The sequence below is a fragment of the Geotrypetes seraphini genome, chromosome 11 (genome assembly GCF_902459505.1).
Source record: "Geotrypetes seraphini chromosome 11, aGeoSer1.1, whole genome shotgun sequence".
NCBI lineage: Eukaryota > Metazoa > Chordata > Amphibia > Gymnophiona > Dermophiidae > Geotrypetes > Geotrypetes seraphini.
Window position 1 is genome coordinate 55,587,153 of NC_047094.1, and position 16,605 is coordinate 55,603,757.

At 43.4% G+C, this 16,605-nt stretch overlaps 1 protein-coding gene and 1 long non-coding RNA gene across 11 annotated transcripts in view; one reads left to right on the forward strand and one right to left on the reverse strand.

Annotated features, from left to right (window-relative positions):
- The window catches only part of CAPN15 (calpain 15), a 274,954-nt gene extending 265,810 nt beyond the window's left edge, over positions 1 to 9,144 (reverse strand). For all 9 annotated transcript variants that reach the window (XM_033963916.1, XM_033963911.1, XM_033963908.1 and 6 more), the window contains exon 1: positions 8,992 to 9,144. The gene's annotated coding sequence lies outside the window, so the exon portion shown is untranslated. The remainder of the gene's footprint in view (positions 1 to 8,991) is intronic.
- Positions 9,133 to 16,605, forward strand: part of LOC117369402 — an 81,072-nt gene continuing 73,599 nt past the window's right edge. For both annotated transcript variants that reach the window (XR_004541137.1, XR_004541138.1), the window contains exon 1: positions 9,133 to 9,179. This is a non-coding gene — a long non-coding RNA (uncharacterized LOC117369402). The remainder of the gene's footprint in view (positions 9,180 to 16,605) is intronic.

Here is a 16,605-nt window from a genome sequence, read left to right on the forward strand (position 1 = left end):
GCCGCAGAAACCCGGGAAGGTTGTGACTTCTTAAGGGCAGATTCCACCAGCAAAGACTGGTGAGAGAGCTGCGCCTTGTCGAACCCCTTAGCCGGCACCGTCCTGTATTTGCCCTCCATCTTGGACGGGACGGACGTGACTGTAAGAGGGTTTGACAAATTTTTTAACCAAGTCTGCAGGAGGACCCTATTGTATGGGAGCCGAGGAGCCTCCCTAGGCGGAGTTGGAAGGTCCTGCTCCTCAAGGAACTCCTTGGAATACTGGGATCCCACCGAGAGGTCCAACCCGAGAGCCTTGGCCATGTCCTGCACAAAAACCGAAAATGAGGACGGTCTAGCAGGCGGGGAGGGAGATCTCGACTTTCTCGCCGAGGAAACAGGAGAGGCCTCGTGCGAATAATACAAGGGATCTCTCCCTGACCCCGAGCCCCACGATGTCTTCTCCACAGGCCTCGAAGGGGTAGGAGAATGCGTCCGTCTCGACGAGGCCCGGGGCGAGGACCCCGGGGTCCGGGGGACGAGAGCCCCCTCCCGTTTCCTCGGCGAGGAAGAACGGGACACCCCTCGCGCCGGGGAGCGGAGAAGCTTCAGATTGTCCATGCGCAACTCCGATACCCGCAACGCCTCGCCCCCGATCGGGGAAGACCGACCGCGCCCTCGAGGAGAACCCCGTGAGCGCTTCGGCTTCCTCGGTCGGCGCCTCGAGCGAGTCCGAGTCGAGGGCGAAGACCCCCGGGAGGACCTCGAGGAAGACGACGAGGAAATGCGGCGTACCCGACGCATCCTGTCCCGGGGCCGCACGCTACGCTCCGGCGGGTCCCCCGAGGTCGATGGTAAGACCGAGGCCGAGGCGGGCGGAGCCTCGACAGCCGAGACCGAGGCCGGAGGAGCCCCGGTCCCCGAGGTCGAGGGAGCCCCGGCACCCGAGGCCGAGGTCGCCGAGGCCAGGCCACCGAGGCAACAGCCGCCGGGGTCGAAGCCCGTTGCAGCTGTTCCAGGGCCCCCGACAGCTCCGATGAAATGAGCGCTCTGAGGAGGTCCTGGAAAGCCGGGATCCCGACGAAGGTCGGGAGGTCCGAATCCGGGGCATGCTCCCTGGAGGGCGACCTCGGTCTCGAGTGTTCCCTCGGGGCGTGCGCGGGTGGAGCCCGAGGCGGGGCCGAGGACGACCCACCCGCCTTGGTCGAAGCAGAGGACGGCTTCTTTGCAGACCCTGTAGGGGATGGAAAGGAGGACTTACCCGAGGTAGTCTTCGTTCCCGAGGTCGACTTGGAAGTCGAAGGGCGAGGAGAGGCCGAGGGCCCCGAGGTCGTCGAGGCCGAGGTCGAGGCCGGGGCCGAAGCCGAGGCCGACGTCGAGGCCTTCACCACGGGGTCCGCCACAAATAACTCTGCCATTCTGGCCCTCCTGCGACGGAGAGCCCTGGGCTGAAAGGTGGAACAGCGATCGCACGAGGTGGTAGGGTGTTCCGGACCCAGACAAATGATGCACCACCGGTGGGGGTCTGTAATGGAGAGCAGCCTCTCGCACCGGCTGCACTTTTTGAAACCCGTCACAGGACGGGACATCAACGACGAAACTGGCCGGGAACGATCGACGTCCCGCGGCCACGGCTTCCGGGAGCCCCCGGAGCCCAACGAGAAGAAAAAAATATTTTTTTTTTTTTTGAAAAGAAAAGAATAAAGAAACGACACAGAAAATCGAAAAGCACAGCGCCTAAGAAATCAGACGCGGTGTCAGGAAGCAGGCGACAAAAAAGTTTTTGGAGCTCACAATCCACAGGGCTTACTGGCTCCGCGGAAAAAAATGAACTGAGGACCACGAGGTGGAACGCGCCCTCTAGTGGGCGAGGAAGCAGGCACATGCGTGGTGCAGTGTGCAAACTTGAAACTTCTAGCAAGTTTGCTTGAAAAGCTGTCCGCGCTGGGGCTCCGTAGATGACGTCACCCACATGTGAACTCACATGTGAGAATATCATGCCTGCTTGTCCTGGGATAAAGAAAGTTTAACTTGTGCAAATTCCCTGTCAGAACTCAGACAGGGCATGGAACACAGAGTGGGAGTGTATGTGAGGTTGGCGCCAACAAAGAGTATGCGTGCATGTGTTTTTCTACTGCGATCAGTAAAAGGAAGAAGCAGATAAATGGTTCAGCTATTCCATGCATCTCTATTTCACTATTTGCCTTTTGCAATACAAATATTTCCCACAGTATAGGAGGGGTTTAAAAGCATTGTGAATTAGGTGCCCTATAAACTTTTGAAGAAGAGAAGCAGAGGAACTTCAGAGCCCATTCCTTTTCCTGGAAAACTGTATTATCAATACCATCTTTTACTGGATATGTGTCAGAGTTAAAACATAAAGGAAAATTTTTTAAGGCAGAATTAGCTTTGCTAAAATCTGTGTAAGGCTTACTGCATGGTTTCAGGTTGTAAAAAATCCTTATTTCTCAGTTCCTATTCAAAGTTTTAAGACTGAATTTTTTTTAGAAACATTTAAGCCAAAATTAACCTGTATATTCCTTCTTCTGACCTACAACCAGGTAATCACCCTTGCCTAGCTCCATGCATCTATATAGATATATCAGAATTTATTTATTGTTTAATTCAAGATTTTCTATACCTCCTTTTGTGTAAGAGAGCATCAACCATTTAGGATAGAGGAGCAGCCCAACAGTTAGTGCAGTGGGCTGAGGACCCAGGGAACTACTTTTAATTCCTACTGTAGGTCTTTGAGACCCTGAGCAAGTCAGTCACTTAACCCTCCATTGCTCCAGGTGCAATAAAAATCTTTGATTGTGAGCCCACTAAGGACAGAGAAAGTGTCCATGTGTAATGGGTAAATAACTGATTGTACCATCGAAAGGCAGTATATAAGATTCTCCCTTTTTTGTTCTGTATGGCTGTCAGAATTAGATTGCAAGCTCTTGTGAGCAGGGACTGTCTCTTGTTAGTTTAATGTACAGCGCTGCGTATGCCTGCGTATAGAAAAAATAAATAGTGATAGTAATAATCTATTAATAATAATGGTACTGTTCCCACATTCATGGACAAGTAGCACTGTGTCCCTCATTACCTCTTATCCAACCAGAATACTTTTCCCAGATTACACCATCAGCCTCAACAAGCACTTAGGAAAAGGAGGTCTTTTATGAACTCTCACATTCTGCCACTGATGCACTTCAAGCAAAGCCACTTCAGTTTACTCTAAGCCAGAGTTGTCCAACGTCAGTCCCCGAGGGCCTTAATCCAGTTAGGTTTCAGGATTTTCCCCAATGAATTTGCATTAACATCCATACTAGAAATGCAACTAAGGATAAATACTTGTGTGCTATGTCATATGTAATCCCCAAAACACACAAGTTCAACTCTTTAAAAATACTTCTGTGATATTCTCTTGAAAAATTATATTTTATACACACAATGTGCTCAGACACATAATCATAATGCCACAAGATAGACAAGGGTTACCACGGAACCATCATTGCCACATCGATGTCTCAAACCGCCACTCCCTAGTCACACTGTTGAAAATGCTTTCGTATCCAACTTATGCAAGTATATGGCAACAATACTTATCTCTTGGTGTGACTGGCAGTTCTGTTGCTCTCACGGTTGCCTTGCCTTCTGGGCACTAACACCCACATTTTTACTACACATGCTCAAAAAAACTCAAACATAGGATTTTCTAAATGAATTTGCATGAGATCTATTTGTATGCACTGCTTCCATTGTATGCAAATAGATCTCATGCATATTCATTTCAATAAACAAAAGGAAGCTACTTAGTTAATTTCTTCAAATACACCATTACTATTAATTCACTCTTATATCATGTAACATGAAATTACAAAATCATTTATTAATTCATTAATACATGTACCCAAGATACTATAGTTTTCCCCAACCCTGACAAACCCCAACATCACTAAAATTATTTATCTGTGAATCCTTGTATACTTAAGTTGATACAGTCCTAGATCATCCACTGATCATTATAAATCCAGATTAAAAAGCAATCTTGTACCAGATATGCTCTATTTATGAATGTTGTTCAACCATTGTCAAAAACCTTTCAAAGTTCACTCAAATCCACTTCATATAAGATGATATAGGGAGAGTCATTTGGGAAATCCTGAAAACCCAACCTGGCAAGGGCCAAGACTGGACACTTCTGCTCTAAGCACACAACTAGCATCATTACTAGAAACCAGCTCATGGCAGCACACAACTAGGAGCTCAGAGGTTCCACATGAAGGTTTTCACTTTTCTTAGGCAGCACCTTAAGTATATGCAAAGCACTCCCGAGCCTTAGCACACAAGATCCTATTTCTGTCTAGCCCTAACTATTCCATTTCTTCATGTCTGCTGCATTCGTCCAGATTTACTTTCAGGGCCTACCCTCACAGTATCCTCATGAGACTCTTCTTTCATGCCTTTCTTCTGTATATGTGATCTCACTTTCTGACATCATCGTAAAACTCTCTTGCTCTCCCTGCCCATTCATTATACTTTCTGCTCTCTTCTCATGAAAACTGCCATGCCAGTTAGAACAGTGGTTGGCCCTTCAATATAACCATGCTTCAAATAAACTGCATGATATAGCCCTTTTTCTAAGCTGTATGAATCAGGTTTTACCACACATGCTAATGTCTCCTGTGCTAAAAAAGCAGTTTGTGCAGACAAAAAATAACCAACCAACCAACACATTAGCTGCTTAACACTGGGGGATGCAAGAAATGTGTGACCTAGGTAAGCAAAGCAGTGACTACCTGTGACACATAGTGCACAGGTCAGAACCATGCCCTAGCTATCATGACTGCCAATACTGCAACTACAGTTACCAGCACGTCAAAAGGAAATGTGTAAGTGAATCTGTGCTGCCAGAAATCCTTTAGCGCAGCTGCTGTAACTATAGGTGCCTTAGAGATGCTCCTCCAATCTCCCTCAAACACAAGCTAACATTTCCATTTGCCAGCTATCTCCTCAGTCAGATATCTGCACTCCTCCACTTTAGACACATGCACACCGCACTACAAAATAAAACTATGCTATCTGTCTGCTATCCCAAGCCATCTCACCCGCAAGCACCAACTAGCTTAGCTGGAAGATATAGAGAAGAAACGAGTCTTCAACAATGCTTTAAAATGAGGAAATGATTGTTCTGATTGGATAAAATCTGGAAGAAAGTTCCAGAGTGATGGCACCAGAAAATAAAAAGCTATGTTTCTTGTGGGCTCCAAGTGCACTTATCATGGACCTGGGAGAACCATCCTGGAGGCATTTTGCTGTGCTGAGGAGAGTAATTGGATAGGTCTGTAATGCGGGAGGATTGAATTAGGGGATGCACCTTGCAGCATGTGATTGGGGATCAATGGGAGGAAGTGAGAATGGAGACAACACCCAAAGGTAGCTATCATTTTGACAGTGCCAGGACTGCATTACATGGAGGACCTACACTATTGGCCCAGGCATGTAATGCAATGTCATGTACTGTGTGCCCTGAACAGTAAATGCAGGCATGCCTCCTGCATTTACTGCACAGGCTTTTACACCTACCATATGTCAATTTTTGCTGTTAATGTGCAAAAAGTACAAAAGTTACTAAGCTTTAGTAATAAAGTCCCTATGTTTCCTTCTCTGGCTACACAGCAATATTATTTCTGCTATTTTTACCCTGCAGAATTATAACTTATTCAACCAATTGTGATGTGCTTTGTAATGAGAAATGCATCATGATAAAGATGGCAGTAATTTTTTTCTCCTAGAGCCTGTTTCAGCTAAGCATACCAAACTCATACTCTGCACATATCTTTTGACTTACTCCTTGTTTTGGTCTGCTCTTCTCCTGCCAGTTTGGAGTTTGCAGATCATTTGCCTTCTTGTTTTTTAGGACCATAGAAGAATGGTGTCACATGTATTTATGGCAGTCAATAGCCACAGCACTCCACCCAGGTAAACTAAATCTAAACTGTCAATCCAGAAAAAGGTTTTATAAACACCAAACACTGGCATTGTTTTCTATCCCATAACTGTGTGAACTAGTTACTAGATTATCAGTACTGAATCACTGTCAAGGTGTTTAACCCTTAGGCTTCAGAATACTCACAGGGGCAGATGCACAAAACTCTGGCGCTGAAGACCTACAACAATGGAGAAACACCAATCTAATTTCAGCGAAAGATGTTCAATCCTAACAGTATGCAAATTATATGCATCAAATACTTGATGGTCCGGTACTTGATGATGGAACCCACAGCCAGAGCACCCTCAAAAAAAATAGCCCTGGTGGTCCAGTGAATGACTGGATCCCTCTCCCACTGAGCCCTCCCTAAAAAAACAAACAAAAAACTGGTGGTCTAATGGCCGGGCTGCCCCCCCCCCTCCGCCCAACAACCCTACCCCCACCTAGCCATGTGGGCTGGGACCCTTCCCAGACCTCCCCAGTACCTTTTGTCTGAAGAGCAGCAGGAGGGATGCCTACTCCCTCCTGCCTTAGGGTCTGCTTCTTCAAAAGGCAGTGTCCTGCTCTTGCCTGGTGCACCCTGGGATGCACTGGAGGGGACACGTCCACTAGACCACAAGAATATTTTTCCAGCGGGGTGGGGGGTCAGGAGGGGGTCCATTGGACCTCCAGCGATTTTTTGCAGTTCTGAGCTCTCTTCCTTACTTTCCTGTCAGTTCCTTAGTCAATCAGTGCTCAGGCACTGACATGAAAGTAAGACTATGAAAGCTCAGACCTGCCATAAAAGTTTGCATAGTAAAAACTGAGAATTCCTTGCTGTGCATAATATGGAGTAATCATTTTAATAATAATGAGCTCCTTGTAAAGCATTTGCATTGGATTCTTGATGGATGCTACCATTATTGATAAAAGCCTCCAAGAATCCTTTTGTGCATTGGAGGCTGAACTAACTCAAACGTTAGACTGGCTACAACCAGCTATACACAAACAGTATGCTTTTGAACATCTGCCCCTTAGTATGATCTTTCCTTTTACTCTGAATTCTGAAGTGATGAAACAGAATGACACTTGCCTTATTGATAAAAGAACATTAAAATGCCAAAAAAGTCTGCTCCTTGCTAAAAAGGCTCTTACAATTACTGCATCCCTCCTTAGGGGATTTATGGAGAAGAATCCATAAGGAATTTTCTAAAGCTCAGACAGCTTAATTTTCACTCTCACAACACAGTGGAAATTATCAGATTCCTAAAATTCTCTCTCCCTAACCACAGCAGGTATCACTGAAGTATAGAAGTCAACCTGCGAAATAACATTAAATTCATTTATCCATTCTTAGGTTTGAAATGTGCGCTAGCATCATACAGTTAGCTAACCTATATTAGAGATTGTACTGTACAGGTGTCATCATCCTCTTAAATACTGAATAAAGAAAATAAAGCCATGGATGCAATTGCAGATTTTTTTTTTTTTAAGAATCCTAGGAAGGATTTCTCTTCTTTGCCCTGAATAATGATTTCCATGCTGTTCAGGCCACATACTTCAATTAATCCATTCACAGGAAATGATAAACCAGCTACAAGGGAGTACAGAAGTACATCATGAAAAGGTGGGGAACCATCCTCCTCCTTCTCCCTCCCCTAAATTGTTCATGCTCCTTGCTGGTATCTCCACAGAATTGTAAATAGAATATACAGATCTGTAATTACTTTCCTTTTCCTGAGTTTAGAGTATTTAAAGAACCTTTATGGAAGGCTTTTGTTTAGTTACTATTTTTCAGTGATAGAATAAGCTCATTATATTTGAAATTTTCACATCTAGTTCACAAAATTAAATATAGCTTAAGTCACTCATGAATGAAAATTACTACCAGTTTTACAGGGGTTTGTATCTAATAAGACATAGAAGCGAAGTTCTGTGCACATAACTGACAATATAAAAAATACAAGCAGTATTTTACCAGTTTCAGTAACATGGTCAGAAGTTAAACAAGGAGCCTGCATTCCACTCATATCCCAAGAGGGCACAGTATATGTGCCACAGAAGTACAAATGTACTTTTATAGGATAGTGAGTGGAAGAGTCCTGCGATGCTAACATCTTGAGTTAACAGGGTTCTTCATTTCCCAGCACTATTCAACTAGAGTTGGTTCATCATATCATCCAACTCACTGAACATCAGAATACCTTCATGATAAAAACGAATACCCAAACTACTTAAAACTCTCTCCTCACACACAACGCATTATTTCCACAATTGTCAAATTTGACCCCATTCTGTACCAAGCCTGTAAAACAAAGCGAGTGTTTCTCTTCCCAGATGCAAGCCTGAACAGGGTGATAAGGAGGTACTGTGTTGTTCAATGGGCAAAACCCCACAATTGTGAAATTAAATTGATTCAAAAGCTATCAGACAAGAATAAGCTTTTTCAAACATATCTGCACACATTTACTATATCCTTACATATTTTAAAAGTGAAAAATTAATCAACTTGTGCACTGCAAACGATAGGCAAATGGTCTTTAAAAAAAAACAAAAAAAAAAAAACGAGCTTAGCAAGTCATCAACAAATTATTGCCATTCCTAATCAAGTGTTTCACCCACAGGTGCACCAGGCTCCTCCATGGCTGCCAGCCTGCGGCTCCATATTAGGTGGTTAATCTATCTGGTGTGGGGCACCAGACTGGTAAGACTTTCAAGTACAAAATAACGGAAAAAGGAAGCAAAGAAAGCAAGCTTTGCCTAAAAGAAAACGGATCTAGATTCAACTGAACCTAAACTTTTCATGACAGCCTTTACAGGTCCAGTCACACACAGCAAGAGCAACAGCTCAGACCCAACTCCAAAGATACCGAGTCACAAGCATTTGACTGCCCTCGCACAGCGAACACCCCGCTTCAAGGACCGAGACCCCCTTCCCGGTCCACCATGTCTCCCCTTCTCCTCCTCGACCGTGGTCCGGTATCTCTCCCTCCACTTCCCTACCCGGGTCTCTCTCTCATTCTATAGCTCCCCTACACCCCACCGTCCTACCTTCAAACTTGTCTTTCAGGTCTCCGACGGCGACAGCGATTCATACAGGTTGCCTACAACCAGCCCCACAGCCTTCCTTCTCCAGTTCCCCGCCCCCCCCTCCGACGTCACATCCTATTTCCGGCAAGGCGGGACGCACTGGAAGGAACGTCAGCGGGGGCGGGACAGTAGAGAGGGAAGGCTGAGAGGTATGTTGCAGTCTAGCTGTATTATTTGCTGTGCCTGCTGGAGACCTGAGTGACAAGTTTGGAAAGTGGGGATTGGGGTTATGGGCCGATACAAACCGGGGTGGGGGTGGCGCGATTGGTTGATATCTCCAGACGGCTTCGAGCTCGTTGACGTCCCTGCGCTGGGGTTCTCCAGGGCAGCCTGATGGAAGGGTGCAGAACCCGTGCTTGGAAATCCAGAAGGAGAGCTGCGGTTCACCGTATCCCTCGCGTATGTCCCGCTAAAGGGCAACAGCGCGAGCCTCCGGACGTCTCCTAAACTCGTGCAAAGTACTCCACGTTTATGGACTTGCACACGTGCTGTAGTTCCCACACTCGCTGTCCTTGACTCTGTAACTGCAAGTCTTTTCAACGCCATGTAGCTTCCTTAATATTCCTGTTTTCGTGATTTTTATCACTTTAAATAAAGTATTTTGTATGACAGCTCTGTTCTACTTGTGGCAATGGCTTTAAAATAGGTGGCTATATATGCATGTGTAGATGCACTTGTAAAAAGGATTTGCTGGCTCTGAGTGCAGAGATGTATTAATATTGTGATCTAATATGGGTGGCAAACAGAGCAATTGCCCCTGGGATTCTATACCACAAAGAGCCTCTAGCTAAAGGAGGCATAGGCTGAAGGCCAGCGATGGGGCACCCCTCCTCAGTTTTTGCCCTGGTCTGCTGAATGCCTAACACCAGCTCTGCATTGTGTACTCTGTTAAAAAAAAAAAAAAAAAATTGGGGGGGGGGTGTGTGTGTGGCATAACCATGAGAAGAGCAAACCACAATCCATGATAAAGTGGTAGTAATTCAAACTAATTTCTTCACTGATTTGGTTCAACCTGTGTTTGAATAATATTCTAAGGTTCATTCTAAATTCTGAGCAAAAGTCTAGCTGGAGGCACACACAAACACCTCTTTCTTTGAGCGTAAATAATGTGATGGAATATAAACTGGCAACTTCTCAGAAATATAATCGGAAATCTTTCCATGAAACACTTTGAAAACTAGTAGTACTAAAACCTTAAACATATATTACCTTCTAATTGATAGCCAATGTACAGCAGTCAAAGCAGAGGTTGAGCCTGAGGGTATTTAGGCTCTGTTGCTGCCTCTTTTAGGGATATACCTGGTCCTCCCCCTCCCCCCTTTTTCTATCACTTCAATCCTGCTTCTGCCTTCACCCTCCTCATAGTTTAAAAAAAAAAAAAGGGCAAAGAAAGGCTCATCTGCTGCGGCAGCCTTCTGTGATGCAGAAAACCAGTTAGCTACTAGGTTTTTCTGCTGGAATGGGGTGGTATATCCACATAGACCCTAGGGATGTTTGGCCTACTACTAGATGCAAATAGCTGGAGCACTGTTTTATTCAGTCTGGTTGGGCCCTGATGGGCTGAGGATAGTACCCTATATTATTGTAAGTAATTATTTGTGGTTTCCCTTCTGTTCACGTTGAATGCTTCTGGGAACCAGTATGGACTGGTTTTCCTTCCTTCAGAGGAGTCTGTTGTGTGTTGGCTGTGTGATCATTGATTGGTCTTGAATGTAGATAAGACAGTGGCATTCTGACCACTTTCCACATCACACTAGTATTCTTCATCTTTTTGGAAGCAATATCTTACCAATAAATGATTTCCATTGTCTTGGAAATATTTTACATTCAAAACTTTCTTTCCCCCAAGTACGAATATCTGCTCTTTATAAGACAAATGTTTTTTAATCCTATGGCAATTACATTCTGTACCTTCCATTCTTTTCTTTTGGCTTTACTCACAGTGTCTTGATTATTGTAATATTATATATTCCAGGTCTCAAAAAACAGCTATTAAAAATTATAACTATTGCAAAACATGGCTATCCAACTGTTTTAATCCACCGATAAAAACAAAAACTGTGGATATAGATGTTCTGGAGATAATTTATTAAACACTGACATATAAAACCATGAAAATTCAATTTAAAAAGTACAATGATAAAAAATACTGTGATAAAAATCCAACCGGACCCTACACGGTCCGTGTTTCAGCGAACATGCCTTCCTCAGGGGTCCAATGGTTTGCAACCTCGCATATAAAGAATTGGACTGAAATCAGTCTATTGTCTTTAAACATGTGAGCAAAGAACACCGCAGACAAGCTGAAGTAGCAAAAAAAATGCTAGGGTCCGGTTGAATTTTTATCACAGTATTTTTTATCATTGTACTTTTTAATTAAATTTTCATGGTTTTATATGTCAGTGTTTAATAAATTATCTCCAGAACATTTGTTTTAATCGGTGGATTGTTTTCACTGTGGATCATTGGGTCTCCCCATTTTTCTTTGTTATCCAACTGCTTTGTCATGCCTGCAAATCGTCTTACATTTTTCCGTTGCTGAAAAAGAATCACTGGCTGCCCATTGAGTTCAGAGCACAATTTAAAATCCTTTTCTTGATCTCAAAGCATTATTTATCTTAGGACAAGCAGGCAGCATATTCTCACGAGTGCCTTTCCGCCTGATGCCAGCTCGCAAGGTCAATAGTTTTTCATTCTCCATTCTCTAGTTGAGTTTGCCTTCCTGCTTCGTATTTTCAGTAGTTTCATCTTTCTTGTTAGTTTTTCTTTTAAATTTTTTAAATTTTTTTATTAAATTTCTTTATTTTCACCTTTGGGGCCTGTGGGCGTTTTTTAATCCTTTGTCCCCAGCAGTCAATAGCTTTTCAGCCGTCTTTTCACTTGACCTATGCTGCTTATGTCTTTACAGGCCTCACTTGTATTCATATATGGTCCAGCTTCATAATTTCTACACTTTTTACAAACCTCTGTCTATCCATTTGTAGTTACATGCACCTCCTATTTTGGAGCATGTCATAAGGCTCTATTCACAGTTTCTTCATTTATGATCTGTGTTCCTATCCAAAATGGCTACTCCATTACTTCAAGTTGAGACGTTTCTCTATTACAAGTTTCACATCTATCTATCTATCTCACTAATATCAAGTTTAGCCAGCATTTCCCATTTTTGGTGTAGTCAAAAAAAAAAAGGAAGAAAAAGATGCTCTACAATGGCACCTTTTAGTTCCTTAATACCAGTCAAGATTCTCTGGAAACATAGGAGTGACCCAGTAGTTGGTACACCTTCCTTGGCCCTCTAGGGTTGTGGGGTTTTTACCCCCTGCAGCTCCTAGTGCCTCTGGCCAAGTCTCCTACCATATGTATGTCCTCCTTCATACTTACAACCTGTCATTCATTCAGTAATTACTGTGCACTTCTTTTTCAAAGCTCCAATGGCTGCTATGTTGGATTATACTGTTTTGTATTTCTACAAACAAAATACTTTTCTTTACATGTTTCACTTTTTTCCGGCTGGGCTAGTGGGCTTCATGTTCTACCGCCAGTATTTCTGTCTTCTATTTTTGGGTACTTCCTCATAACGACTTGCTTTCCTCCAGGTCGACTGCACCCACAATATTATCTCTTCACCAACCACAAATTTCCCTTATGGTTGTACAATTATTCTCACTTTTCTATTTCTCCACAGCCACCTCCATTCTTTGGTGGACTTGACCTCCTCTCTTGCTTCTAAGCAACCACTTAAGATGCAACTCTAACTCACAAGCAGAAAAAGAGAGTATGGTGCAATGGTTGGGCTTGCAGCCTCAGCACACTTGGGTTGTGAGTTCAGGCCGTGCACTTATGCACAAGTCACTTAGGACTTCTTGTGCATCATTCCATTTCTAAAATTTGACTCGGAGTCCTGGTATTGGGACCAAACATCCAATACATATTTTCACATCCCAAAGGCTTGTCTTTCCCGTCTGATTCTTTTCAACTCTCATAACTATTTTTCCCAGCCATCTGCACTCCGGAGTTCACTTTCATTGGAGTATATTTCTTCCTTTATGTACTCCTCTTCCAATTGTATCCACTTTCATGGTTACTCTCTTCATTGCACCTTTCCTACCAATTCTTTGAATAGGAAATGGTCCTACTTCTCTTCATTAGTATTCAGGTTTCTGAGCTCTATACTCTAATGCTTTATCTCAGTACAGCCTGTAGTCAGATTCTGTGCATGAAATCGCATATTCCTCTCTTTAAACTTTTGAATCTTACTTCTTACACGGGAGCATTTAATGATTTCCATCTCCCATTCACTATTCAGTGACTTCTTAGCTGGTTCCTCTTTTTCTTTTCAGCATATATCATGAGAAGAACTTCTCCTCTTCTTTCCTTGCATTGGCTCTGTTCACTCTACTGTACAAGACATTCCAGAGCTCTCAGACAGCCCTTAAAAACATTTTTCAACATTGCTCAAATATACAGATCTTTAGAGCCCAGTTCCTATTTTCCTCAAGGCAAATGCAACCAGAAGTGTCTACCTAGAGAGAACCTCAAGTCTAGACTTCCAAAAAATTAATAAACATCAAACTGTCCTTGATAATCAGTAGAAGATATATAATACCCCTGAACTATAGATGGAATATTCTCTGTGGGGACTTTAAGAACCTACTGATATCTTCTTAACATATCTAGTGGTGAAATGAGGGAAGATCTTGAGAACTCCAGCATGCAAAGATTACGTCTGCTAGAGTGGTTCTATTCATATGTTCCTCTCCAAAGATCCTCAGCGGAATTTGCCATCTTCAGTCATGCTGTTAGACTCGGTAGTTGAAGTGTCCTCTGAAATATGCCATCTGGGGATGATTTTCGATCCTCAGTTATTGTTCAGACAACATATGTCTGCGGTAATGAGGAAGACATACTTCAAGCGTGAGTACTGCGTAATTTGTCTGTTTACCTTTCATGGGCCAATATAAACATGTCCTTCAGTCAATTGTGATGTCTAGCCTTGCCTATTGTAATATTGGTCTGTTTGGCTTGCCTTCCAGTGTTCTCCATGCATTGCAGATGGTGCAAAATTCTGTTATAAGAACATAAGAAGTTGCCTCCGCTGGGTCAGACCAGAGGTCCATCGCGCCCAGCAGTCCGCTCCCACGGCGGCCCATCAGGTCCATGACCTGTAAAGTGACCCTTGTCTAAATAATTTAATCCCCCTTGTCCTTCTATCTATACCCTATCATAACCTATCTCTACCTCTGTCTATATCCCTCAATCCCTGTATCCTTCAGGAATTTATCCAATCCTTCTTTGAAACCCGGTAGTGTACTTTGTCCTATCACAACCTCCGGAAGCGCATTCCAGGTGTCCACCACCCTCTGAGTGAAAAATAATTTCCTAGCATTGGTTCTAAACCTGTCCCCTTTCAATTTCTCTTAGTGCCCCCTTGTTCTAGTGGTTCCCATTAGGCTAAAGAATCTGTCCCTTTCTACCTTCTCTATGCCCTTCATGATCTTGAAGGTCTCTATCATGTCTCCTCTGAGTCTCCGCTTTTCCAGGGAGAAGAGCCCCAGCCTTTCTAACCTGTCTGCGTATGAAAGACTTTCCATACCTTTTATCATTTTCGTCGCTATTCTCTGAACCCATCTCAAGTATCGCCATGTCTTTCTTGAGGTACGGTGACCAATATTGGACACAGTATTCCAGATGCGGGCGCACCATCGCGCGATACAGCGGCATGATAACTTCCTTCGTCCTTGTTGTAATACCCTTCTTAATAATACCCAACATTCGGTTTGCTTTCTTTGAGGCTGTTGCACATTGTGCCGTTGATTTCATTGTTGTGTCTACCAGCACACCCAAGTCTTTTTCAAGGGTACTTTCCCCTAGCACTGATCCCCCCATTTTGTAGCTGAACATCGGGTTCTTTTTCCCTATATGCATGATCTTGCATTTCTCTATATTGAAGTTCAATTGCCATTTATTTGCCCACTCTTCCAGTTTGTTTAGGTCCCTTTGTCGGTCTTCACAATCTTCCACGGTTCTAACCCTGCTACAGAGTTTGGTGTCATCTGCTAATTTTATAACTTCACACTTTGTCCCTGTTTCTAGGTCATTTATAAATACATTGAACAGCAGCGGTCCGAGCACCGATCCCTGCGGAACACCACTCGTGACCCTCCTCCAGTCCGAGTAGTGGCCCTTCATACCAACCCTTTGCTTTCTGCCTGCCAACCAGTGTTTAATCCACCTGTATACGTCCCCTTCCATCCCGTGGTTCCACAGCTTCCTAAGTAGTCGCTCATGAGGTACCTTGTAAAAGGCTTTTTGGAAGTCGAGATAAATAATGTCTATGGGTTCCCCTTTGTCCATCTGGCTGTTTATCCCTTCAAAGAAGTGCAGTAAGTTCGTTTGGTTCGATCTTCCCTTGCAGAAGCCATGCTGGCTCGCTTTCAATTGTCCATTTTTTTCTATGTGCTCACAGATGCTGTCTTTTATCAGTGCATCTACCATCTTGCCCGGAACTGAAGTCAAGCTTACCGGCCTGTAGTTCCCCGGGTCACCCCTCAATCCCTTTTTGAAGATAGGTGTGATATTTGCTATTTTCCAGTCCTCCGGGATCTCCCCAGATTTCAAGGATAGGTTACAAATTTGTCGGAGTGTTTCCGCTATCTCGTTTCTTAGTTCTTTTAGTACCCTTGGGTGGATTTCGTCCGGGCCTGGTGATTTGTCACTCTTCAATCTATCTATCTGTTTGAGGACATCCTCATGGCTTACCTCTAATTCCACTTTAGTTAATGTTGTGAATCACACTGAAGACTTATATAAATGCGCTGTCACACAAATATATGCACACTTTCATAGGTATTCTAGAGAAAAACAGGGGTCTCAAGTGCTCACAGCCAGAAGTCTGAGATATACTTCAAAGCTAATGACTGATACAGTGAGCTATCATCGGTCCCGTTTATGTTCTCTTTACCAATGATTAGTGGATATTTGTTTCTATTTTATTGTATTTACATTCTTTTTTATTTTTTATCCTTTTCAATATGTATTAATCAGTTCTTTTGCCATTCTATTCAAAATTACTTAGCTTTTCTCTCCCTCTCATTAGCTACGGAAGATCTCCGTTTCGCTCCCATATATTGACAAGGGGCTTCGTCAGGAAAGCGCCAAAGGCCACTGCAGAAAAAGCAAAACAACTTTTATCTTAATTTATGTTCCATTAAAAGGTTAGACACAATGCTAACATCATCGCGTATAGTTATAACTACTTGTGTATAACAAGGCTACAAGGCATGACTCATGGGGACTTTATCGTATCTTAAAGTATTCTCTGTATTATTTATATTACTATTTAATTTTTAATTAAACTGCCAGGGTTTCCATTCAAAATGTGGTAGATGTCAAATCTGCCCTTTGACCTTCCAGGGGAATGTGTTTGAAAACCCGGTAAATCATAGACAGTATAAATTACGTTATATCACTACATGTAGATCAGATAACGTAGTATACGTCATCAAGTGTCCATGCCAAAAAATTTATGTAGGTAAAACTATTAGACAATTTAACATTCGAATGATGGAGCATAAA